This window comes from Natator depressus, chromosome 15, assembly GCF_965152275.1.
Source record: "Natator depressus isolate rNatDep1 chromosome 15, rNatDep2.hap1, whole genome shotgun sequence".
Lineage (NCBI taxonomy): Eukaryota > Metazoa > Chordata > Testudines > Cheloniidae > Natator > Natator depressus.
This window is the reverse complement of record NC_134248.1, coordinates 20,938,517-20,964,997: the sequence shown is the minus strand read 5'-3', so window position 1 is coordinate 20,964,997 and position 26,481 is coordinate 20,938,517. Positions and strand designations below refer to the sequence as shown.

Genomic DNA, 26,481 nt, shown 5'->3' with positions numbered 1-26,481 from the left:
GTATTTGCATCATATTTTCAGGAATCTAAAAGCCTCCAAACTGGTCCCATTGCATTTGCATGGTTTCCTCACCAATGGATGAAGGCTAAAGTTCTAGCTTCTAATAAGCAAAGGGTAGGGAAAACAGTTAAGACGTTTCACCAAAAAAAAAAAAGAGAGTCCTGAACCAAACCTTTCTCCAGTTTCAGAAAAAAAATGGATAGCTATTCTATCCACAACCCTCTCATTGTTTTATTTTTCTTGCAGACTCCTGTATTTCTAGGTTCTGATAGGACTGAAAGAAATTCACAAAGATAACTGCTCTTTTGAGAGTTCTAAGTACTTCACATCTAAGCCACTCGGATAAGTATCTGAACAGAGTCTTTTGATGTTTGTTTCTAAAGGAAGAGCGTTATTGTAAGTTAGTTCTAGGGCTGTGTGAAATTCTTAATGACTTTAAAAAAAACACCCTCAAAATTTGAGGTTTTCCAGTTTTGGTTGGATTTTGTGAAGGCGGCCCAATCCAAAATCTGGAAAATGTATCCTGTTACAAGAAGAAAGGGACATATAATGAAATTAAAGAATGGCAAATTTAAAACTGATAAAAGGAAACACCATTTCACACAATGTACAGCTGGACTTGAAATTTATTGCTACAGGATATATAATTGAGTCCAAGCGCACAACAAGATTCAAAAAAAGATAAGACATTTTATATGGATAACAAGATTATTCAGAATTAGAATAATAAACACAAATAAGCAAGTACTTTAGAAGAGAGATAAAAATTCAAGCTTCAGGGCATAAGCCAACTTCACACTTTTTGAAACTTTTCCTGGAAACTGGAAATCCAATAATGGCCTAATACCAAATGTATTTCCCTAAAGCATTTTGAATGGTCAATGTCGAAGACAGGATACTGGAGTAGATGGACCTCAACTGTGATCCAACATGGCTGTTCCCATGTTCCTATTTTCAAGTAAAAACCTCATTACTTTTGAAAGTTTGATATTTCATTTAAAAGGCAAATCCATTTTCACATGGATCCACACACACAAAAAAAAACCTGGACAGTGAAACTTTCCAACTGCAACATGAGCCTGAATGAAACTGCAAGTATTATTCACAAAGATTTATGAAAAAATATTAGCTAATTCTTTCCAATGACAAGCTGCAAGACTAGGCTTGAATTCTATCCAATTCTATTACTTAATTCTAATCAATGACTATGTGCAAAAAAATCAAGTCACAGTGATCTGGCCAGAATTTTGGTAAATACAATGGAACATTTACTAAAGAATTCAGAACCCATTTAAATATTTAGGCCCCAACTCAAAATATTTAAGCACATGTTTAACTTTAGCATGTGTTTACGTCTTATTGAAGTCTGTGGGACTTAAGTATGTGCGTAAGTGTACTTCTGAATAGCCATTACAAGGTGGCTTGCAGCTTGTAACATACAATACTTTCCCTGGTCTTACACAGGGAAAAAAAAAAAAAAAACCTGTTTCATACATTTCCCACCCAACAACCCTTCAAGTTCATACTCAGGCTCCTTCCCAGCAATTACTTCTCTCTCCCTCAGCTCCTCCATTTCCCCTGACTCCCCCAAGCCTTTACACTGCTTCCGGAGGGTGCGGGAAATACAGTTCTGTATTTTAGTTTAAATGAATTATTACTCGGAGTTCTGTATTACTATGCCGAGTAAGGAATCTATTTGTCAAAAAAGATTTCCTTAATCTTTTTTGTTGTCTGTATTGTTACAGACACACTTGCTGACAGGTATTTTGAAATAAATTACCAAAATAATTGAAACTGCTGTGATTATATTGTGTTATTTTGACAAATAAAATATGCAGAATTTTAAATTTTTTGGTGCAGAATTCCCCCCAGGAGTAACCACTGTTAGATCTTAATGGGTCTGAAAGTCTTTCTTGTGTCTTGACTTGATTTTTTTCAATGCTCACATGATCTGAGGCTTCCTTGAGTCAGGGACCAGAATACAGGGCGCATTTCTGACCCGGGAAAACCCTGGAGTATGCAAGGTGTGAAGCTAGCTTAGGTCCAGAAAAGAACATCAGACCTACTGAGATGTCCCACGGTGGCCATGCTGGGTTACCAGAATCAGAAGGGAAGACAGTCACAGATTCCCCTGGTAAAGGTAGGAGAGGAAAAGGAAGTAAGGATCCAAGCTGGAAATAGCCACCAGAGAGCTACATGTACTCAGAAAAAGGCGAGAGAAACTGGCAACAAAAGGACATTTGGAGGAAGGAGCGGTAGGAGGAAGGAGAAGGGGTTTAAAACATCAAAAATGGGTCAGGAAAATTTTTACTACATAAACCGCATGGAGCATTCTTAATAAAGATGCAATCGTTCAACCTAGTCCCAATTAACAGTTAATTGTTTTCTTATGGTGAATGAATTAAAATATGTCAAAAATTATAAGAATATTAGGATGGGATTTTTAAAGGCACTTAAGGGAGTTAGAAGCCCAAGTTCCATTGAAATTAGTCCCTCAGACTCTTTTAAAAACCTTAGCCTTTGTCTTCAATTGTGTTTATTTTTCTGTCAGTTAAAACAGTATAGCCAGTGGTGAGCTGGAGCCGGTTCACACGGGTTCGCTAGAACCGGTTGTTAAATTTAGAAGCCCTTTTAGAACCAGTTGTTCCACGAGGGACAAACTGGTTCTAAAAGGGCTTCTAAATTTAACTCGCCAAAAGTGGCGCCTTAGGCGCCGACTCCATGGGTGCTCCAGCCCTGGAGCACCCAAGGGAAAAATTTGGTGGGTGCAGAGCACCCACTGGCAGCTCCCTGCCGCACCCCCCGGCCCCAGCTCACCTCTGCTCCGCCTCCGCCTCCTCCCCTGAACGCACCGCCCCGCCCTGCTTCTCCACCCTCTCAGGCTTCCCGCGAATCAGCTGTTCACGCGGGAAGCCGGGGCCGGCTGAGAAGCAGGCCGCGGCTTCCCGCTCAGGCCCAGGGAGGTGGAGGTGACGTGGGGAGGGGAGGCGCGAGGAGGGCCGCCCATGCCGCAGCAGGTAACCTGGGGGGAAGGGGAGGGGGCACGCAAGGGAACCGCTCTTCGTCCCAGCTCACCTCCGCCACTCTCAGCCTGATTGTGAAGCCGCCGCCTGCTTCTCAGCCCTCCCAGGCTTCCCGCCGAACAGCTGATTCGCGGGAAGCGGGGGCAGAGAAGCAGAGCGGGGCGGCACGTTCAGGGGCGGAGGCAAAGCGGAGGTGAGGTGAGCTGGGACTGGGCATGGGGTGGGGAGCTGCCGGTGGGTGCTCTGCACCCACCAAGTTTCCCCGTGGGTGCTCCAGCCCCGGAGCACACAGGGAGTCGGCGCCTAAGGCGCCACTTTTGATGTGATCAGTGGGGGGAGCGGCCGCTCCCCCCCTAGCTACGCTTCCCCGCCCCTAGGAGCCAGAGGGACCTGCCGGATGCTTCCTGGGAGTTGCCCCAGGTAAGCACCGCTGGGACTCCCCACCTCGCCCCCCAGCAGGTCCCTCTGGCTCTTAGGGCTGGGGTGGGCACCCACTACGGTGGCCCATGAGACCCTCCTGCCCAGTTCTGGGGGCAGTCAGGGGACAGGGGTGCTGGGGGGGGAGGCGTCAAGGAACACGGGGGGGGGGGTTGGATGGGGCAGGAGTCCAGGGGGGCAGGGGTGGGCAACGATCCCCTCGTGGGGTGAGGAGGGAACCCGTTGTTAAGATTTTGGCAGCTCATCACTGAGTATAGCTAATAGAATTTGTTTCAAGAGTTCATGTCAGACTTCCTTCACTTGAAGATACCACTCATTTTTGTTTCCTAGTTCTTCAATTGTAGGAATAAACTGCAGATATTACTGTTAACTGCACCTTGTATAACACTCCAGTGCTGAATTTATTGCTATAGTTGGGAACAATGGAGGTTAAAAAGGTTATTACTTTCTTGATATAGAGGGCCTTATTTCTGACAGTATTATTTTCCTTTTATGACTACATTCCATACTGTATTTATCATGTTACAGAAAGACACACACAAAGACATTCAAATCCTGCTTGCCATATTGAAACGAGTAGTCCCACTGAAGATCTGGGGATTATCCAGGGATTTGCCCAATATAAGCAGAAGGTTTTTTAAATGTGTTGCTAATTATTTATATGCCTCATATCCTTGCTGAGCTGAGCACGACTCACCTCACTTGTCCACCCACAGCCTATCAGGCAAAGATAAATTGGATTGTTCAAACATTTCTAAAGCTATGAGTTTTAAAAAAAAAAATCCACAGTACTAAAATGTAACCAGTTTGGGATGAATGTATCACGCAGGACAGAGAATGTACCTCACAAACTAATCTTTAAAGACCAGTTCCACAGAAATTGAATTGTTGTCCACAAAAATCCAGAAGATCTCCAACAAGAACACACATTAAACAAAACTGAAATGGAAGAATGTTTTATCCTATTTAATCAAGTAAAGAGATTAAGAAAAAAACAGCTATTTTATGGAGCATTCTGTGTGAGACAAAGAGAAAGAGAAGGTAAGAAATGATGAATTGACTGGTCATTTGACATTCTAAGGACAGATTTTTTTGCCTTAGGACACAAGGAAAATATAACTATTGTTATGGCAACAGGGCTCATAAATAGGTGATAAATAGGAGTAGATGAGCCATTACAGGTGTCAGTGTGGGAGGTGTCCCATGAATAATTTAGTTAGCTTTTCTTGTGCACTTATTAATTGTCGGTTAAGAGACTGTTTGTTTATGAAGAATTAGTAGTTCTCTTATTGTGGCACCTAGAAGCCCAAACTGAGGTCAGGGCCCCAATGTGCAAGGTGCTGTTCATGCTCATCATGAGACAGCCCTTGCCCCAAAGCGCTGACAATCTAAAGAGACAAGGCGAAGGGTAGGAGAAAGTTACAGATAGGGAACTGAAGCAGAGATATTAGTGACCTGCCCAGGGTGAAACAGGGAGTTTGTGACAGAGGCAGGAAATATGGGTTCAACTCCTATATCCTGCTCCAGAAGATCATCTTTCCTCTCAGTTGGAGTGCTTTCATCAGTGTAGCTATAGTGGGTTTCATAATGGCAGAGAAGAAAAAGAGGAGACAATTGGAGTTAAAAAAAGCAGAGGAGTGGCTGAGCTCTGCCACAACAACAATCAGCTGCTTCTGCAACACTTGGTTCTGTCCTCACGTATGGGTCTTATCACGATATGATCCTGACAACTCATGGTGAATAGCCCCTAACCCTTGAAGGGCCCCAAATCTTAAAGAAAAATTGCAAATAAGGGCTTAATCTTACTTACTTTATTCAAGTGAGCATTCCCACTGGCATCACATGAATAAAACTAGCAGGATTTGGCCATTAATCCTACAGGGCGTAATATTCTTGGCTGAAATCAATAGTTACCGATGGCCACAGGCAGCTCAGTTTTTAAAACTGGGTTCTGTTAATACAGATTTTTTTCCTCCCTGTTTACATCAGATGGAGCATCACATGTTACTCTGAATTATTTTTCTGGCATCAGGAATATATTAACCAGACCAGCATTAGAAAGATAGGATGCCCGCTTATCCATGACAGTAAAGAAAAAAAAAAGGGGAAAAAAGAGGATGTTTTTATTAGAAAAAGTGTTTCTAGATCAACTATCTTTTTAAAACTCCTGAACACTGAAATAACTATGTTTTAGGGGACTGAGAAAAGGTCAGCCTGCTTTCAAGCTAATTAGTTCAATACAGTGACTCAGTCTATTTTCCCCTATACCTAGAATTTCTGAATGGCTTGAGGTTTTAAATACCTTTTATAGCCTTTGCTCAGTCACATTCAAGAATGTAACAAGCTCATTGAACTTTAGGAGAAGGGAACAAGCTTTGCTTCCCCCCTTCTCCTTAAACTAAATACAGTTCTACTTTTGATGGAACTTTCTCTTGAGGACTTGTTGATAGGAAAGTTCTTTATCCTACCAGTACTATGTTAATCAAGTCAAGTCAGATTTCCATGTTTGCAAAGAGAATAATTATTTCCAGAGCAACAACACCAGAAATGAAAGGTTATGCAAGTAAATTCATTTGTGGAAAAAAAGAATAAAATGACATCATTGCCAAGGGAAACAAGGCTGTCAAAAAAGCCCAAACACTATTCACAAAGACACACAAAAATGACAAAAAGGTGAATGCCTATATGGCAAGCCATTATATTACAGAGGTATGTATCAAAAGCCAAATGCTGCTCTAATCCATAGACATTATTGTTTCCTTCCTGCAAAGAAATATATATATGTGCTGCAGGGGGAACAGGGAAGAAAACTCCTCTTAATAAGTTTCTTTTTAGGGCAGTCTATCGACAATGAAATATTAAATGTCACTTCTGAAGCCTGCTTTCTTTGCGCTAATGCATTAACATTCAACCCCATAGTTGGCCGTCCTAAATCAGAAGCGTCTCTGAATTGCAAACCAAACTCTCAGTATTTATATATTTTTTTAATTATGTTTACATTTTTCTTTCAGCTGAGCTTTTGCCTAACATGCTGAACATCAAGCATTGCCATCCTTGCAAAAAATAAAACAAAGTAAATGCTTGGAATGCATAATACATATTGTTTTTCCCTTTACGTAGAGACAGGAAGACTTAAAACAAAGAATAGTATGTACTGGAGAGAACACTATGGATTGGGAAAGACAAAAGCAATTATAATTTTTTGATATACAAGCATAACCCGGCAAACTGATGCTGCTTGAGTAGCTCTTCTGACACATTGTTGCTACAGGTGGAAAATAGCATTATGCCTGCATTAGTGCCCTTTTAACAGCCTCAATTCCAAACTTAGAGCACTTTAATTTACAATCAGGGAGCTACAAGTCATTTACTAGCAGCTGTAGCCAGAGGCAAATGATACTGTTGCTTAGTAACCAACAGGTAACTAGTGCAAACCCCAGGTATATATACGTACAGAGGAAGCTAATGATAGACTATGAAGGAGATGTATGTTTATGGAAATAGATTCCATCTAGTTGTTTATTAAGATACTGTGGGATTTTTCTTGTAATGAAACATTTGTTTAAATAAAATGCACCAGGAAGGAGAACTGAGCTAATGATTTCTGACCTTCGGTACACGATTAAATGAACCATTGCAGATGTAGCTTTTTTCAGTTCATTAAAAAAATGAATGGGTGTGAAAACTACGTTATCCCCAAGCAGCTGATGTCATTCTGAGAGGCCAGATTGACAAACCTGGAAACAAAAGTTCATTGTTTATCCATAGGGCTGCTACCTCCCAGCTAACAGCTGTTTAAGTTTTCTTTACTCCCCCACAAATATCCCTAAACCAACCATCTTTCAGAGTAAAACGGGTCATTCAGTCTTCACCTACATTCATCCCTCAATTTCTTGGCTGAGACTTCAAACAGTGGTGTCAATTAGCACTGCCTGTGAAGGAGGGCTTTATGAAATCGAAATCTGTACTGGAGTAGAAATAGTAACACAAATAATAAGCACTATGCCCCATTATCAATCCCATGAGCCATCCAGCCACTCAAGGTTCTTCTTCATTAAGAATACACACTTTGGGCACAATTCCTGTACTGACTGAAATTAATGAGAGTTTTGACATTGATTTCAATGCTATCCGAATCTGGCCCCATACGTTAGCTATGATAACTCTAGTAACAATTATCTATGTTCTCAAATGCGTTCTATTAAACAGAACTCACATAATACAGGCTTTACTTTTCACCTGAATAGGGACATTTTTAGTCAAAAACGAATATTCAGTCCACCTCACAGCTGTATAGTTATTCTTTTCATAGAGATGTAAAGCAGGCATTAATAGTAGTTCAAAACATCACATTTATAAACTTTTCTCCCATCATATTAAACATAAATACTTCAGATGGAATAAAACTTCAGCCCTTCAAATGGATAAATTCCCCACCAAAATTAGAATCTCAAGCTTCAGAAATCAGGCTTTTAAGCAAAGTGTCAGAGTTATGCCTTCACTTGCTGTTCCATGAGATATAATGTCAGGAGAATAAGAAGACCAGGCTAAAAAAAGTCTCATTTATTCTTATCTACAGAGGGCTTTATTTTTAGGAATTTTCTTTCAAATTAGTTAGTTAACAATTGCCAAGTGCTTTGAAGATCAAAAGCTGTGTAAGTGCTGAGTATTATCTGGAAACCAAAAAATGCATACCAAATAACTAACCAACATACATGCTACTCACAGCACTAACAATCACAGTATCTTAGAGTTCAACAGCAGCTTTCAATCCCAAAGGATCTGAAAGGGCTTAAACTATGGCCAGAGCCTGCAAATATGTGTGGATCCTTAGCCCTTCACAGTGTCCCATTTGCTTAAGTAGGACTCTGTGCAGTTCTATTTGCAGGACTGAATCTTGACTAAATACAGGAACCATTTTAACTAAATATGGTGTGGAATACAAAAGTTATTTAGCAGGTGTGCACCATCACTATATAGTAGCTTCCTTAAAATTCAACAGAAAATAACTTTGTAGGGTAGATATCTGTCTGTCTAGCCTATAAAATTTTGAGAGAGACTTCCACAAAATTAAAAAACCTATAGATTTGTACTATTCATTAACAAATTCTAAAGGAGATTAAAGTAATTTCTATAGAGCCCTATTTAATTCCTATAAGACATTACTGGTTGAATCTCTCTTAAATTTCACTCTTGCAAAAAATATTACTGGATTGTTAATAACAATCAGTGCTTAGGAACTGCATTATGCCTCATTCAAAAGACAGGACTTCCTACAGTGACCTGTATACAATGTTTCTCTTTCAACAATGAGACTCTCTAATGCTTCTACATTACTTCAATGTATATTTATCCTTTTCCTCTTAAGGCCTTAAGTTTACTTACTGAAGGACAAATAAGGAAGGTAAAACATTTACATATCTTCAGGCATACTAATAAATATGACATATGAGCAACAAATTACACACCTGGCTCTCTTTTCCAGGACACACACACACACACACACACACACACGCGCGCGCTTCCCCCCCACCCCACCCACAAAGCCAGGCATAACTTACGCACTACTATAAGGTATCCAAGAAGCATCACTACAGTCCACCTTTGCCAGCCTACCAATTTGTTCAATATACCAAAAACAAGGACCTAACACAGGACTAATAAAATTATCTTTATCACTGGAGAGCTCAAAATGACGGATGCCAAAGTTTAGGACTTTATGAGATCAAGTGAGCACATACAGTTTTCAAATTTTGTTTTGCAAATGCAATTAAAAATGTGCAATTGATTTAGTACTGGAGAGTAATGACATCCCAGTTCATTTGAAATTAATATATCTCGATAAAATGGCATTAAGCTGAGACATTAAGTCCTGAGGTACAGATCTAAATTAAGGGTCAGGAACCTGCTTTGCCACGTTTCAGATTACTTTGAACACAGACAGCGTAACTGGCCTAAACTATGACATTCTTAAACTAGTACATCTGAATACATAACCTTTGAGACTCTGGGCTAGATAAAGACAGGCCCAGGGACAGAACTCAAATTCAAGTCAAGCCCAAATCAGAATATGAACCCAATCCTGGAAGACACTAAATGCCTCGAGAGAGGTGCTGAGCATTTGCAACTTCCCTTTGTGTCAACACGAATTATGAAATAGTTTAAATAGTTTCATCATGGCGTAACCCACCTATGGTAACTTTTAAGTAGGTACCTATCCCAGCATTTTTCAGTATATGTACGTGCACTAAAGGCCATCTCCATTCACTAACATTTTAACTTGTAGTGTTTTCTTTAAAGTGTCTCGTGAGGTTTAGAGTACAACTTGGTCAGCTTTTAGTGAAAGATAAACCTCCACTTGACGACAGATTTTTTTCAGGTCCTTTGGGTGCTCAGTTAACAAAGTTTCACTGTTCCTTTATATTAATCAATTACTTGTTTTTGCTCTTTTCTAAATAATTCATTATAATCATACAATAAAGGCAGCATCAAGAGAAAGGAAAGGCCACAAAACAGATCCAAACGTAGCCATATATTTTATTACAGAATATGACAGGTTTCAGAGTAGCAGCCGTGTTAGTCTGTATTCGCAAAAAGAAAAGGAGTACTTGTGGCACCTTAGAGATTAGCCAATTTATTTGAGCATAAGCTTTCGTGATGCATCCGATGAAGTGAGCTGTAGCTCATGAAAGCTTATGCTCAAATAAATTGGTTAGTCTCTAAAGTGCCACAAGTACTCCTTTTCTTATTACAGAATATGTGGCTATTGAATCTAACTGGTCGCTATTTCTTTTCCATGTGGCAGAAAACAGAAAAATGACATTAAACTCTGCCTTCCAATCCTGCATTTACAATGAGACTGTAAAAGCTAACATACACAACATGCATTCACAGTTTATTTATTAAAAGGCATTTCTTAGCACCAATCAGATAATATACAGCAGACTCACAACAGAAGAAACTAAATTTAAAATAATAGCTATTGCTGATAAGGAAGGGTACACGATTTAGAAAGGTGGGCAGGAAAACAGGTCCATAATTGCAATTAGCACTCCATGATACTATAGTGGTGGCCCTCAGAAGCTTATCTTGGGCAAAATTGAAAAATATAAGATTAACTCCAGATTTTCAAAACCAACTTCTATTTCCCTATACACATGCCTATAGGAAATACCATAAATACAGCTGAAAGTGGGGTTATTTAACTGTAAATACTTATTTAAGCCCCCAACCTACACTCTGATCCATGCTAATGGAAGAGTCCACCCACTCACATCCGATTGTAGGACCATGGGCCTTAATTATCTCAGGCAATTGGCAAGTTTTAAAAGGCCATCACCGTACACGATAAGTCCAATTCCCTATACACAGCTGCATTCTCTACTGAAAACTGACCCTGAACAATTTAAGATAAGTCAACTAGTTCAATTTGGTTTTAGGCTGCAATATGATTTTGCTATTTAAATGGTATTTCTCCTCTGAAATACCAAGCCAAAAAATGTGTTTACCACTTTTTACAGCACAAACAGAAATAACCCCTTGAGCAGTGAGAAGCAAAAGTTGATACACAGCTATTACTTATATACATCAAATTTCAATGCTGCATTTGCAGATCTGAACAGTCAACTTTAAAAAGTCAGCAAATTCTGATTTTAGAGCAATTGGTTGAATGAATCATTTATTTGTTTTCAAACTAACTTGAAAACCTGTCACTCTCCCTGCTTCTAGAAGAATTCAGAGTATCTCCAACCCCACCAAACCTTCTTGGAATGACAAGATACTACCCCTCAGACCTTTCAAAAAAAGTCTTTGACAACTGTTCTCTTTTCCTAGAGCTACTATATTCTGAAAACAACCTCTTCTAAAATATTCTACTGATGGCACATTTTGTAATCTGTAGAGAGTGAGAATGCCACACATATATATATATGAATCCAACTTCTGCTCTGAATTATAATCAGACAATCCAACTGACATCTATGGGCCAGATTCTCAGCTGGTATAAATCGGCAGAGCTTGGAGCTACGCTAAACTACACCAACTGAGGTTCTGGCCCTATGACTTTGTGCCCAAGACAATGCATCACAACTTTGTTTATTAACGATAAATTCTCCTTCCATATTTATACATATGGTTCATCTGGTTCTTGCTATTATTTTTTTCAGATGTTACTACTGGATTACAGTTTTGTAATACTCTATTTTAAAACTTTGATACCAATGCAAAGTATCTAAACATTTAAAAGCATAACAAAAGTAATAAAGCAGGCTGAGTTTAGTTCACTGCAACCTTTGGAATTAAAGAATCTTTGGATTGCAAAAATCACACTTGTGTCTAAATTCACCATTCAGCTAAAGTAATAAAAAAAGAACAACCAGAGAGGACTTACTAAAAATCTCCAATGATGATTCCCTTGAGTTAGTATTGTGACATTAGATTGAAAAATCTGGGTTTTCTCCTCTAAAAATCGGATCTGATCTAATGTTTTCTGTGGCACTGCAGGTTGCAAATATGGTAGCTCATTTCTAAACTGTAGGGAAACAAAAACCAAAAACAGGTAAATCCTTACATTTGTTTAAACCACACCTAGCAGCATGCATCTTTTCCACAATATAATGTGATTTACATCAGTGGTTCTCAACCTTTCCAGACTATTGTACCCCTTTCAAGAGTTGGATTTGTCTTGCGTACCCCCAAGTTTCACCTCACTTAAAAACTACTTGCTTACAAAATCAGACATAAAAAATACAAGTGTCACAGTACACTATTACTGAAAAATTGCTTTCTTTCTCATTTTCTCTGTATGAAATTTTAGTTTGTAGGGACTTCACTAGTACTTTTTATGTAGCCTGTTGTAAAGCTACAAATATCTAGATGAGTTTATGTACCCCCTGGAAGACCTCTGTGTACTCCCAGGGGTACATATACCCCCAGTTGAGAACCACTGATTTACATGATCTTTTTAATAGAATGTCTCTCCATACGTGGTTTGCAAGTGATGGTTAATAAAAATATCCTACACATTAAAAGCCAAACTAAATTAATAAGTCTTCAAGAATCCTCTGAAGCATACCTCATGATATATAACGGTGGAGATGTGAAAATAAAATGTGCATTGCTTTCATGCACCACTTCAACTCAGTTTCCCCCATTCCTGTAGAAACTAATTTACCAAAGGCTGTTGTTTAGTTCTTACACCATATGCTGGCCCGTAGCAGAGGGGTGAATTTCTCTGGGTGCTCAGTTTTGGGGGTTTGATTAGATACAAACTCTAGTATAATGCTTACTATTGTACTTTTCTAAGCATCTTCCTTTCTTGCCAACAATCAAAATATTATTTATTGAGCTTAAAGATGCCTTATTGATGCCTTTTAAGATTTATTGAGCTTAAAGAAATTTAATGCTTAGGGGCAATCCACAGTTGTTGAAGTCAAAGGAAAGACTCCCATTGACTTCAGTAAGCTTTGGGTGAAGGGTGAAGTGCACAACCTGTAGTCTTGGGCAAAACTTCAGAACAAACGGGAACTTTGTCTGACTAAAGTCAGCAGGGATCAAGTCAAGGAATTTTAATGACAACTAAAGACATATTTCCTGTGACTTCATCAGAAGGGAAAGTGAGAGGAAACAGGTAATTTATAATGCTGCATCATGGACTGTATCACATTTTAAATGAATCACTGTTTGTTATAAACTTCACTATGGAATGTGGTTCATTTACTCTTACCACTTCCAATAGACATACCTGGCCTGTCAAAAGGCTTAGGCTTTGTCTACACTACCACTTATGTCAGCTAAACTTTTGTCAGTTGGGGGGGGGGGGAGGGGGTTTCCCCACACCCAACCGACATACGTTTCACTGACAAAAGCACCGGTGTGGACAGCGCTATGTCGACAGGAGAGCACCTCCCACCTACATAGCTACTGCTGCTCATTGGGGGTGGTTTAATTACGCCCACAGGAGAGCTCTCTCCTGCCGGCATGGAGCAGCTGTACGGGAGACCTTACAGCAACGCAGCTGCAGCGGCAGCAGTACAGCTGTGCCACGGTAAGGTCCATAGGGTAGACATAGTCTTAGTCAATTAGGGCCTGTGTATTCTATAAGATACATATATGGAGAGCATATACTTAATGCACAGCAACAACTATACGGGTTTGAACCACTCCCACTGAAGTCAATGTGAGTTATTCCACTGACTTCTACTAGAATTGCATCAGGCCCTAAGCTAGGTTAAAGAGGGAGGATGGAGGGAGGGGAGGGGAGAAGAGTCCCTAATTCCAAGAGCTACAGAGAAATCCTTAAGCCTGGTGAAGGAGTAAAAGAAATGTCAATGTAAGGGCAGGATGGCAACAAACTTAATTTGTGCAGGAAAGAAACCCAGATATCAGGAGGACTAATTCCCCTCGAAGGCCTCAATTTGGCAAGGCACTTAAACATATGTATAACTTTAAGATTGGGAGTAGTCCCATTGGCTGAATCAGGACCGCAGCTGGTAGATTCATATGCCTATTCACAAGCCAGCCCCAAATGAGTTAAAACAAGTGTAACACATTACCAGTCATGTAATTGTGGTATGGTAATTGTGTACCTGTGAATGTGTCTATAGTGGAGTACTAGGTATATATTGTAATTAACAGAGTAGGTTGCAATTAAAGAAATACTATGATTTAGTGAGTTTTAGTTTCTCATTGCTATGGATTAAACACAACATATAAAAAAAAATATACAAAGCCATGCATGTGTCACTACATCTGAGTGTTATTTTTTGTCATGAACCCAGATTGCAAATTTTCTGGAGCAAAGACTGTCTTTTCTACTATATTTGTACAGGGCCTAGCACAAAGGGGCCCTGATCCAGGATTGGGTCCCTAAGCAGTACTGTAGTATAAATAAGAATACATTTTAAATAGATAGAGTGTGTACATAGCAGCAAAGAGTATACACACACATTTCAAAATACACTTTCAATATTTAATTAATCCCCACTTATCTTGAATAAGCACTACTCTTGTAGCAGTAAACTAATTATCTTCCTCTCAGGGACATTATGGTTTTAAATCATTTAAATATTCACAGATCTCCATTCACTGAATCCATTGTTATCACATGAATCTTGCTGCAACTAAATAAAAAGCCTCACTAATCTGAAGACCTGAGCAGGCTGGCTAACCTTTTCATCTCTGGCATTTCAGTAAACTTTATATTGGTGCACTTTGTCAACTGGAAACATACCAAAGGTTGATTAAATTACTTTTTCATCAGTTATAAGACTCTATGAGCTCAGACCAATATTAGACATGATCTTATCCTACTGAACTCATTGGGTGTTTTGCAGTTGATTTTCATAGGAAAAAGAGCAGACCCTATGTCTTATCAGCTTTTCATAAACTGAACATTTGAACCACAAACTCACCCCCAGTCCATCTACTGGCATTTTTCAGGCCAATTTAACTAGGCATGTGGATTTTAAAGCACTTTGAAAAATTAACTTTAAAATGGAAACTGTGTTTCAGCCTTACCTACGGTGTGTCTGAGCAACACCCCCTAATATTTGCACATAAGTCACATTCCAAAATGAAGAAATATAGAGTAAAAGTTTGCTAATTAAATATGTCATACATTTATGTGATCATGTTATGTTCTTCTAAACTACTCATGTCATCAGATGGCAAAAAGGGGGTTGATTTATTCTTTGTTGTCATTTTTATAGTATCCAAAATCATGCTAAGTACCTGCCCCACCTATCATCTCTTCTACACTATTGAGATATCAGCTCCTGCCTCCTCTCTGCCAAGAGTGCCAGCCTTCATCACCCTTTTGTTACATTTTCAAATAAGCACCTTCACACTTTCTCCCATGCTTCCCCTTATGCTTGGCAAGAGCTCCCCATAAACGTCATTACCCTCCTTTACACTCTAGTCCGCCATAATGCCTACAGAGTATTTGACAATGATTAAGCAGCTGGTGTGCCGAGAATGCTGCTTTTCTTGCTGACCAGTATTGCTCCCACTGTTTCCCTGTTCTCCCTGTCTGTCTGTTGTATCCATCTGTTGTCTTTTGTCTTATGTTACATTGTAAGCTCCTTGGGGCAGGTGCTGTCTTTTTGTTATGTGCATGAAGCATAACAGGGTCCTGGTCTACGATTGAGGTCCACAGGTGCTACTGCAATACACATAGTAAGTCATGACGATGATGATAACAACAATAGTATTAAACAGCATAGAACAGTAGATATCTGGAAGACAGCATTATTTGCTTCAATTGCTGATAAGTATAAGTGAGTAGTTCTATCAAAGCTTTTAAGGCATCTTTTTCACCAAAGCTGAGTTTTATAGATATCTTTTGACTGAGGCCCCTTTTGTCACACAAAGCCTGCACACCCCATGAACAACCTGTTACCTGCAAAGCGGTCAACATAAGAGCCTATTAAATCTTTATGAGACAATAGCAACAGGCATTCTTAATACCACACAATATAGCTCTAAAGGAACCAAACAAACAAAAGAATCACACAAGGCTCCAGTGGCACAAAACCAATTCTAATAAATATGAAAACTTGGGGACATACTGAGGTTTATTATTAGCATAGAATAGCATACACAGCTGATCCACGTGCATACATCCAAATCATTAGCAACAAACATTCAGCTTGCTGGTGCCTTTAAATGTCTGTACTTACACAACGTGTGATTCCTTCTTCAGTGCCAACTCAATTTTGATGACACCACCAATGTTGGATTTCTGGGACGCTGCTAATAATACTGGCAAGTGGCCCTACTCAGCCTTCCATTTCTATGTTAGGCCTGGGCCTGGAAGCGTAAGGCTGTTTATTTATTCATGGGTTTCCTAAGCTGCGCTTTGTGTCAGCTGAATAGGACAGTTACTCAATCTCAATATGGGACCTGTTCAGCATTTAGCAGGCACCTTTATGAATCATTCAGACAAAGAACACTGCCCTCATAACAGCAATATGGCCTTTTCACATGGATATTCTTTTGGACAGGTAATCCTGTGTAGAGATACAAAGTTTCATCAGTGTCCCTTTCTGAAGGGTACTGGTCTCTCTTTAAAATATATTTTACATGATACCTGTCACTTGCAACCTCAGAGGCAGAAACTCTCTTACTATATTATCTGCAAATACTCAGGGTTGTGAACAAGTTTATCATGCAAATAGTCCCAGTGAACTCAGTTGGGACTACTCAAGTGTGTCAAGTTAATCACATACCCAAGTGTCTACTGGCCTGAGGGCTATGTTTATAGAGTATGTAGTATCATGGGGCCTCGATCTTGATTGGAGTTGCGATACTGGCAGACTAGGTGGCATCTCATACCAAGGCCTCTTGGCCTTACAACACTGAAAAATGCATAGCTGGAAATCAGTCTAGCTCACCTGTGTGTTAGCATTGTTAAAACAGATGTTAAATTGATAAGAATGTGGTTAGCGTTTAGACTTGATGAAATGCGTGTAGCATGCTGCATGCATTGCTCTCACTTAACGTCTGTAGCACATGGTATAAAGTTATTTTGAGTGTTTGCATTGTAAACCTCTGTAACTGTGTAACTAAAACAGGAAAGAAGCATTAATTAACATAACCTGCTCATTGTGCATACAAGAAGGCCCACTGAAACCAAAATGAGTCATTGTAAAACATCAATGGACAAAGACTTCATTGATTGCCCCCCACCCCCAATCCATGAAGAGGAGACAGCAGAGGTGAAAGTAAGCCAGTACAGTACGGTATGGTGTACCGGTAAGAAAAGCCAACCGTACCAGCAGGGCCGCTGATGGAACGGGGAGGCAAAAGGGGCAGCTGCCTAGCGATTTAAAAGGGCCCGGGGCTCCCGGCAGCGGCCAGAGCCCCTGGCCCTTTAAATCGCCACCGGAGCCCCAGGCGGTGCAGACTGGGCAGCGCTGAAAGGCTGGCTGTGAGGAGTTTGGCCCCAGCCCCTTCCACCAGAGGCTCCACCTCTTCTGCCTGAGGCCCTGCCCCTTCTGGGTGCCCAGAGCCACCCCTTCCTTGCCCAGGACCCTGGCCGCCCTGCATACTGGGAAGTTCATTAAGTTACTTTCACCCCTGGGAGACAGGCACCAACACTTGTCCCATCACTTTGAACTCTGGGGGAAGGGAATAAAAATCCCTGACCAGAAGGAACTTGGAATGTGGAGAGGGCAATTTTTCTAAGCATAAGCAAAAGCAAGAGATCCCCAAGCTGCTTAGCCCTAAAAGACATCTAGAGCTATATCAGCTACTATCGCTTTTTGGAATCTAGGACTGTGTGTGTGTGTGTGTGTGTGTGTGTGTGTGTGTGTGTGTGTGTGTGTGTGTGTGTGTGTGTGTGTGTGTGTGTGTGTGTGTGTGTGTGTGTGTGTGTGTGTGTGTGTGTGTGTACAATTGTCCTGGGGTAAGTGACTGGTCATTTGGGACTGGAAACAACCTGAATATCGTCGGGATTTTTGGTGTAAGGGACCATCTATCACAAAGACAAGCTTGCCTAGGTGTCAAGATACACCAGAGTACCCAAGGGGACCATCTGTAACTCCATGTTAAGGCTGTTGTAGTGCTTGTGGGGAGTTCACACTTGACATCTGGCTGGTGAAATCTGAGGGCAGGTCTACACTTAAAATGCTGCATTGGCGTAGCTACACCGACGCCGCTGCAGCACTTAAGTGAAGATGCTCCTATGCAGATGGCAGAAAGCTCTCCCATTGGCATAGTTAATCCACCTCCCTGAAAGGCTGCAGCTATGTTGACGGGAGAAGCTCTACACAGTCTACACAGGGGGGTTAAGGTCAGCATAACTACCTCTCTCAGGGCTGTGGATTTTTCACACCCATGAGTGACGTAGTTATACCGACATAGGTCTGTAGTAAGAAGAAAAGGAGTACTTGTGGCACCTTAGAGACTAACCAATTTATCTGAGCATAAGCTTTCGTGAGCTACAGCTCACTTCACGCTTATGCTCAAATAAATTGGTTAGTCTCTAAGGTGCCACAAGTACTCCTTTTCTTTTTGCGAATACAGACTAACATGGCTGTTACTCTGAAATAGGTCTGTAGTGTAGACCTGATCTCAGTATAGAGCACACAACCTCTTTGCTTCTTAGCAGTCTGCCCTGAGCTCAGCACTCACGGTCATGAGCCACTCTAGACAGAGGCTTTTAAATGCCATTCTAGAACAATGAATCAATCATACTACATATGACTTGGATTATAAGCTTCTTGGGACAGTGACTGTCTTGGTACAGCACCTAGAGCAATGGGCTCCTGGTCCATGACTAGAGCTCCTAGGCAATACAAATGATAAATAATATCTATTACTTATGGAGACTATCACTAGGTATGGAAACTACTACCTGATTTTCATTCGCTGTCAACCTTGCTACCATAGCAGACATGCACAAGCCTTATACATTGATCTATTTTCAAACTGATTAAAAATACACTGATCACACTGCTGCCAGCTCTCGTGATTTTTTCCCATGAGTCAAGTGGGCTGGGCTGGAACCAATCTTGCGATGACACAAGAAGCGCCAGCCATCTAGTGAATTTCAGCTCTGCCTAGAGATGACCACCTTCGCTCAGGGAGGCTGCACCCCCATCGAACCCTCCATTGCTGTGTACAATGCAGACAGCTCTTCTGTTCCTCCCCACTCCTGCAACCCTCAAGCTAAGCCAGAAAGGTGGATAAAAAAAACCCTGGCTCTGTCCTCCAGCCTGGAAGAGAGTGAGGGGGACCCTAATGCAGCCTCCACCCAGCCTTTAGGGGAGGGGTGATGAATCTCAGGAGCTGCAGGAGGACCCAAGGTGAGGCTGGGGGGGGGGGGGAAGAGAGCTGATGGGGAGCTGGAGGGGCAGAATGGATGAGGCACAGAATTGACCGGGGGGGGAGGGAGGCAGGCAGCTGTGGGGCAGAACTGACAGGAAGTTGCGGGGCAGGAGACATGGGCAGATGTAGGGATGACAATTCCTGCACTCCAAAACCACAGTGTTTTGGTTTTTTTTTTAAACCAGTCTCGGTTTTGGAGAGGTTTGACTCATGGACTTTTACTAAAAATATCCGTGACAAAAAGGGTAGGCGGATTCAGCACCCACTGCTTCTGCTGTAGCTCCCGGTCCACCCGTCGCGGCTGGGCAGCTGCAGGGGCCCCCCACCAGGACAGGAGCTGGGAGCTGCAGGGGCAGAGCTAGCTTGGAGCTCCAGCCCCGGGGCAGAAAAGGTCACCAAGGTCAATGGAAGTCACGGATTCCATGACCTCCGTGACATAATTGTAGCCTTACTCATGATTTTTGATCCCCTGGAGTGGGCAATACTGTTTTCTTGTATTGTATGGCAGTGGCACATACAGACCCCTAGCCAGCTCAGGGACCCACTGTAGTAGGCTCCATACAGACATGCAGTAAAAGACGGCGATGGACGGGTTGTGCTTTTCCAATTTGAGCTCTATGCTTATTGCTCCCATGAACTTCTGAGAGGCCTGGCAGGCAGCATAGAGACATCTAATATGGGGGACCAACAGGAGGCACCATCTGCACAGAGCGGAGCTGGTTCCTTCTTTGCTGAAATACAGAGAGAGCTGCAGCAGTCTCTTACCTCAGGGAATTATTCCCCTAAAGCGGGACCTGCCCCCACCTCCAAACGCATGCTCTGGAGCTGTAGGCACAAAAGCTGGAAGCAGCAGCTTCCTGGTAGCCGGGGCATGTTGGAAGCAAGTGAGTAGGCCTGAGAGAACTGCTGATATATAGCTTCACACTGCTCCCCCAAAGCTAAATGCACAGTAATGCAGGCACCCACTCAGATGAATAGGAAACTTGAAATACCAGCATGTTTTTCCTCCCCGTTTCCTTTCCTTGGCTTGTCCCGGGTGGATACATTTTGTAACACTTGCTAACTGCTGGGTGGAAGAAGCTATGGGGGACAAACCCTTTAAAGGTTTAACAAAATGTAACCCCCCACACAAGAATGGGAAGGTGGAGGGAAAGTGAGCCAGAAGTCCATTAATCTGATCTCCAGTCCTAAGCAAGGCAGTCCCACTCAGAATTTTTTAAGGGCCAAAAGTACTGTATTCTTGGTAAGAGGTCAGTTATCACCTAAACTTCTGTATAACAACCGGCACTATTGTTCCTTTCCAGATATTTCAGTATAAAACACACTGCTAAAAAATATAAATGAGAAATCCTGTGTCTCGTCTCCATTCCCTTTATACCTGCTTCGAACATTAAAAAACAACCAACCAAATAAAAAGGGTTGCTTGTCACTAGCACGGCAGTGTAGGAGACAGGCTAGGCAGGCGAGTTAAAGGGGGCACAGTTGCTCAACTGTCCTGATTGTGCTCTGGGGGATGTCACAGCAGCTAAGTCCTGAAAATTCTGGTTGGCTGAAACCATTCAGGAAATTAGTGTCAAAATTTGTGACTAGTTTTGGGTTGACCAAAACTCCATGTTTTGGCAAATAACCTATTTACCCAAAAAACGTCACCCAGCTCTGCTGCTGACTCTGTTAGATAACAAGTTGCCTCATCTACTGAAATCTGCAAGGTACTGATGTCAGCGGGAAGGGAAGGCACACAGCATCCCACAGGATCAAGACTAAATACTAATTTCTTATTCCCCGCCGCCCCTCTCTCTCACACGTGCTTCTCCTTTTGTCCTGGCTTTTTCAAAATGCAAAATCACACTGAAGTCTAAAACAACATTTCATACAGATTATGGACTTTTTATTTATTTGTTTATGAACAGCTAAACCCTTTCTTCCTGGAGAGGTATAAATACTCAAGGGAATATCTTGCAATTTTGAAGGCAAAACAATATCGCTACAAAAGCAAATCACACTAATATTATTTGCCAGAGCTAGGATGTAGTGCTTTAGAAATTAATGGGAAGTATATTGTCATCTTGTGGCATATTTTACAGTCTCTAACAGTGCATTAAAAATAATCCAGTGAGGGTTTTTGTTCTTACATTGCAAATTCTTCAACCACATGACAAATGCACTGTGGTTGAAGAATCAGTAGCCAGGTTACAAGACAGAGAACGACATTCAATGCAGTAGGCAAAATGTCAGCAATTATAAAGGTATCCATATGCCAGGGAGTGCATATGAAATGTTGTATCTGCATCAAAAGACATTTCAAGGAATTTCTCTTCACAAATTACATTTCTACCCTTTGTAGAAGAATAATTTTTCTACTCATCAATTGAAATGATTATCCCTGACCTGCCCTCGTTTTTAACTCTTGCCCTTTTTCTTGTGCCTCTATCAGTGAAATATTTTTTTATTCTGCATTATTATTATTCCTGGTAGATTGATCTATATGGAATGCAGATATATTTACGCACACACATATATATGATCCAATATAATGGATACACCCACACTCCAATGGGACTCAGCGGTGAAATACATTTATTATTGCCCATAGCTCATATGGTGGGTAAATCTAAAATGACAGACAGAAAGTAGCGTATCAGGGTGGCTGGCACTTTAAAGGAATCTGGGCCCAACCTCACCTGTGATGGATCACCTACATCCTGGCTGAAACTGGTCAGATAGGCATCAGGTAACTATAGAAACCAGCAAAGGACTCAGATGGGAAGAGAGCTGCCTGGTGCAGGCAGACTCTGGCAGGAAGACCCTGGGTGAATTGGGGAAAGCTACAGGAAGCAGAATAGCTTCTGTGGGAGGCCCTGGAGCAGCATGACTCCCAGGCAAGTGGCCTGTAGAGAGAAAATCTGTAAGGAATACATAAGCCCCTGCAAAAAACCCTAGGTTAGGGGGAAGGGACAATTTATGTGCAGTATTAGTTCTATGTGGACGGAGAACAGGGGCTGACCCACACTCTGAAGGGACAGGCCAGCAGCGTACAACCGGACTATAAATTCCTTTAAACTAAAAAGGCATAATTACTCCACCTCCGTGAGAGGCAGAAGCTATGTCAGTGGGAAAGCATCTCCTGCCAACATAGTGCCAGTGTGGACAGCACTTAGGGATGCTGTAATTTGCTTCTATTTCACAGCCCTGAGCAACACAAGTTAGAGCGACTTAAGCAGTAGTGTAGACCTGCCCCCAGTGTGTGCCTATGCTGGCTGAGTGATGAGCTCTGTTTACAATGAATTTCTCTTGGGCTTCTTCCCCTTGTATTTTATTTTTGAGTCCTATAGTCTGATGATGCATTATAAACAGCCACACTTCTCTTTAAGAAGAAGGGTATATATTCTGAGCTGAGATTGGCCCAAACTACAAGGTTTAGACCAAAAACTTCCCCGTATCCAGTTCTGTGGGTGCTTTGCCCCAACAAGGGAGGAATGACTCAGTGAATATACTGCAATGTACACCAGCATGAGAATCTTCCTGCACACCTAGAATGCTCACGATTGGAACAACTTACTCAGGGCTGTGGTGGATTCTATGACACTGGTTAATTTTAAAATCAAGATTGGATATTTTTATAAAATATGTCTCGTTCAAACAGGCATTAATTCAGAGAAGTCCTATGGCTCTTTTTACACAGAAGGTCAGATTAGATGATCACTATGGTCCCTTCTGGCCTTGTAATCTATGAATCTATTCATCTAGATAAAATTAGAATTTGTTCCTCTGTGGTTGATCTCAAATATTCACTGCTAGGTTAGGATGATGATCTGGCAGAAGTGGCCCGCAGAGCCTTTTTGGGACACTTGGGTCTGAGCCCCAGTGCCTTGCTTGAGTCCGCAATGGTTAGAATTATTGCGTAGGCTCAAGAATTATTCCTTTGACTGATGAAGACAGGGAATTCATAGGCTCTGAATGGGATTGTAGCTATTCCCAATAGGTGGAGAACAACTGTGACACAGGGCTTCCAGGTCAAAGCAATACCCCGAAGTGGGGGAAACGGGTACTGACAGGACAGCAGAGACTCTTCAAGGGGAAAATAAAAGTTAAACTCACAGCTCTATACAGCAGACTATTTACACCTCATCTTTTCCCCAGCTTCAAACAATTTTGAAACTAATTAGTTTCTCCTGCGATAGTTACTCTCTTTAAAGGTTTAGATGTCGATCATGTTAACTTCAGACATTGGATAGAATTGCCAAAATAAGAGGACTGCCAGGTTAGCAGCAGGTGCCTCAGGAAAGCACACACACCAGTGTGTGTTCACGGAGATGCTGCAGTGACCAGACAAAAAACATTCATTTGAAATAGCATCCAATCTAGGCTAAACTGTGTGGTTCTCAGGAGTTAAAACCCCACCTCTTTTGGAATGTATCATACCTCCCTGCAGCTAACATCACCTCATACATAATATTGCTCAACACATGAGAAATGTAAATAAGTGCTGCTTTCCCCATTTCCCCCCATCCACCCACACTTTTGTTTCTTAGATGCAGGCTCAAGTTGGCTCACCTTGAATGTATACACCCTGCCGTGCATGGGTGGGTGTTTTCAAGCTTATATGGAAGCTCTTTGGATTTACGTTTAAGACTCCCATATGGTAGATGTAAGGCATGGCCTTGAGCACACTGCCACAGGGCCTGGAACAGCCCTGCAACAACTTACTCTAAGAACGCTAGTCTGGGAAGTACTCTAGAGTAGACTGAAGCTGCTTCAGCAGTATGACATGACCAGCTTTCTAAGGTAAAGTTATCAGGAGATAATCACATCCTACTGACTTACTGCCACTCACTTGCACTCATGACATATAGCGCCCCGGTGGAAAAAGTAAATTCACAATGATTTTATAATACAGTGCGAAACAAAGGAGCAAGATGTATCAGAGTATTAGTGAGAATAATATACTGAATAATCATCATATGTAGCATTTATGTAGACTCTTTACCTTTCCAAAGCAATACACAATACATTAAGTGATTCGCACAGCCAGGGACTCACATTCATAGACTACATAAGGGGCTGCCTAGGACAGTAGGGACCCCTGGCCCAATTGCTACCCCTGCATACCACCGGGCAGCACGGGTTTAGCTTCTTTAAGGGCACTCAATTGCAACCAGCAGCGGACAGAACATGGGAGCAACTGCACTGGTGCCTCTGTAGCCCAGCCATCTCTCCACTCCCCATCAGCTGGGAGATGTAGCAGTGTGCCTCTGGGCCCTTTCAAGACAGCTCCTCCCCTTGTACCAGCATTAGCATGGCTCCAGCCATAAAATCCCTATGTAATGACAGCTTTCATAGTGAAAGTGGATTGCTTTGGGCAGAAAAATGTCATAGGCCACACACGAGTCAGTGGCAAAAACTGGATTAAGAACATAGAAGTCTCAGTCCCCATCCCTGTGATCATTCTTCTAGATCATGCTGCTTCCCACAGCACTCTTAATCCCAAACAATCCCAACAGACAGACAAACTATCCACAGGGATCACTTCACCCAAGACCAAAATGCAGCCACCACTAGAGTGAAAAACAACAGTTCTTGAACATTGCATAGAAATACTATGCAGCAATTTATGGGTCGAAACAGAAACTGCAAATATTATTTAGTTACACAGAATGGGTCAAATTTTGCAATTCTTACAGAGTTCAATGGGAAGTTCTATTTAAGGATGCAGACTTATATATTATAAATTATATTCCATAATATTCTATATTATAAATTAATACAGAAATTAATACTGGGGTGAACATCCCACTCTTGTGAAAAATGGCATGGGATCTTTAATGACCACAAATAGCCAGGACCGGGTTATTGTACCTCTTCCAAAAGATGTCAATTTCAGTAGCTCAGTGCCCCTGAAAACTAAGATAGGGGCACTGACACAGAGGGAAGTATGCCATTTTCTGATGCATCAAGACCACTCCTTGCAGCTCCTAGGTGTTCTTCTGATGTTTCCCATCCAGTCACTGACCCAAGCCTACCTTGTTTAGCTTATCAGATCTGGCCAGGTCACAGCGTGGTTTGGTTGCAGGCAATCACATTTACAAATGAGATGCATAATGGACAGAGACCACTCTTATCCTTCACATGTTGTTGCAAAAGAGAAAGCCATTTAATGTGCCTTGTGGAGTAACTTGCCTGATACACAAAATGAAAAGGGAAGAGTTACTATGATGTTATTTACAACTCTGCAAAGTCATAAAATCTTGGCATCTATACTGATGGATCTCCAAAATCACTGACCCAGGAGAATGACTGAGGTCAGACTGTAGAATTTTTATGGCAGGGAGATCAATCTGTCAAACTCTGAAACTAAGGAAGACTGTAGGGTAGTACAAAAGTACAAGCTCCCTCCCCCCCCCCCCCACACACACAAATTTGTGTTGGATAAGTATAGCCATTAAAACAACTACTGTAATCACTTGTGAAAGGCCATTCCTAGCACTGGCCTTGACAAAGTCACTCACTGTCCTGCACTGGTCTTTTGATTTTGTTTTTTTTAAATAGGGAGATACTCAGTATTATTCCATATAAATCATTCCGCAAAGTGGGGTGATACTTTAAAGTTCCTCGACTAAAATTCCAAGACGGGTGTTACCAGGGAAGTGGTTCATTTCCTTAGTTTTTCAGTGGTCATGGAGGGAAGGTATTTAGCTAAAGGAGATGAGGGCATCCATTCTGCAGTGCCTACCACACCCCTTCTCTCCTCTGAGCATAACTGGCCTCTCTATATCACTAGTTACCTGATTCTTCACCAGGAATCAGCCAGGCGGAGGCAGTTCATGGTTGCAGGCCAGACCAGGGAATAGGGAAGAAATGGTATATATGCTCCAGCACTCATCACTGAGAAGGAAGGAGGGGAGGGGCGCAGGTGGCATTGTAAGATGCATAGGAAGCATGGGATTCTCAGAGGGAAAGTTTGTGAGAGGAGATTAAGAAAGTAGGAGTTGTTCCATCTTTTGAAGGAACAGGGAAGAGCTGGGAGGGAGACCTGGTTAGTTGGAGAGGAAAAAGTACTAAAGATCAGCATGTTCACCCTCAGAGTTAGAAAGGTTACAAATATTTCCCCATAGGTTTTACCTGACATTTTCTGCCCATCTATATTTATATATTAGTGTCACAGCTGTTCAGTTATCTAGATGGCATGAAAAAT

General features: G+C 41.6%; 1 protein-coding gene across 5 annotated transcripts in view; it reads right to left on the bottom strand.

Annotated features, from left to right (window-relative positions):
* Nucleotides 1–26,481, bottom strand: part of RIMBP2 (RIMS binding protein 2) — a 277,138-nt gene that overhangs the window by 193,446 nt on the left and 57,211 nt on the right. Inside the window, exon 2 of one of the 5 annotated variants that reach the window (XM_074972303.1) lies at nt 11,851–11,991. The exons of 3 other annotated variants lie outside the window; for them this stretch is intronic. The gene's annotated coding sequence lies outside the window, so the exon portion shown is untranslated. Of the gene's footprint in view, nt 1–1,946; nt 1,962–11,850; nt 11,992–26,481 lie in introns of those variants that run through there. One more of the 5 variants, XM_074972315.1, reaches the window with a different exon arrangement.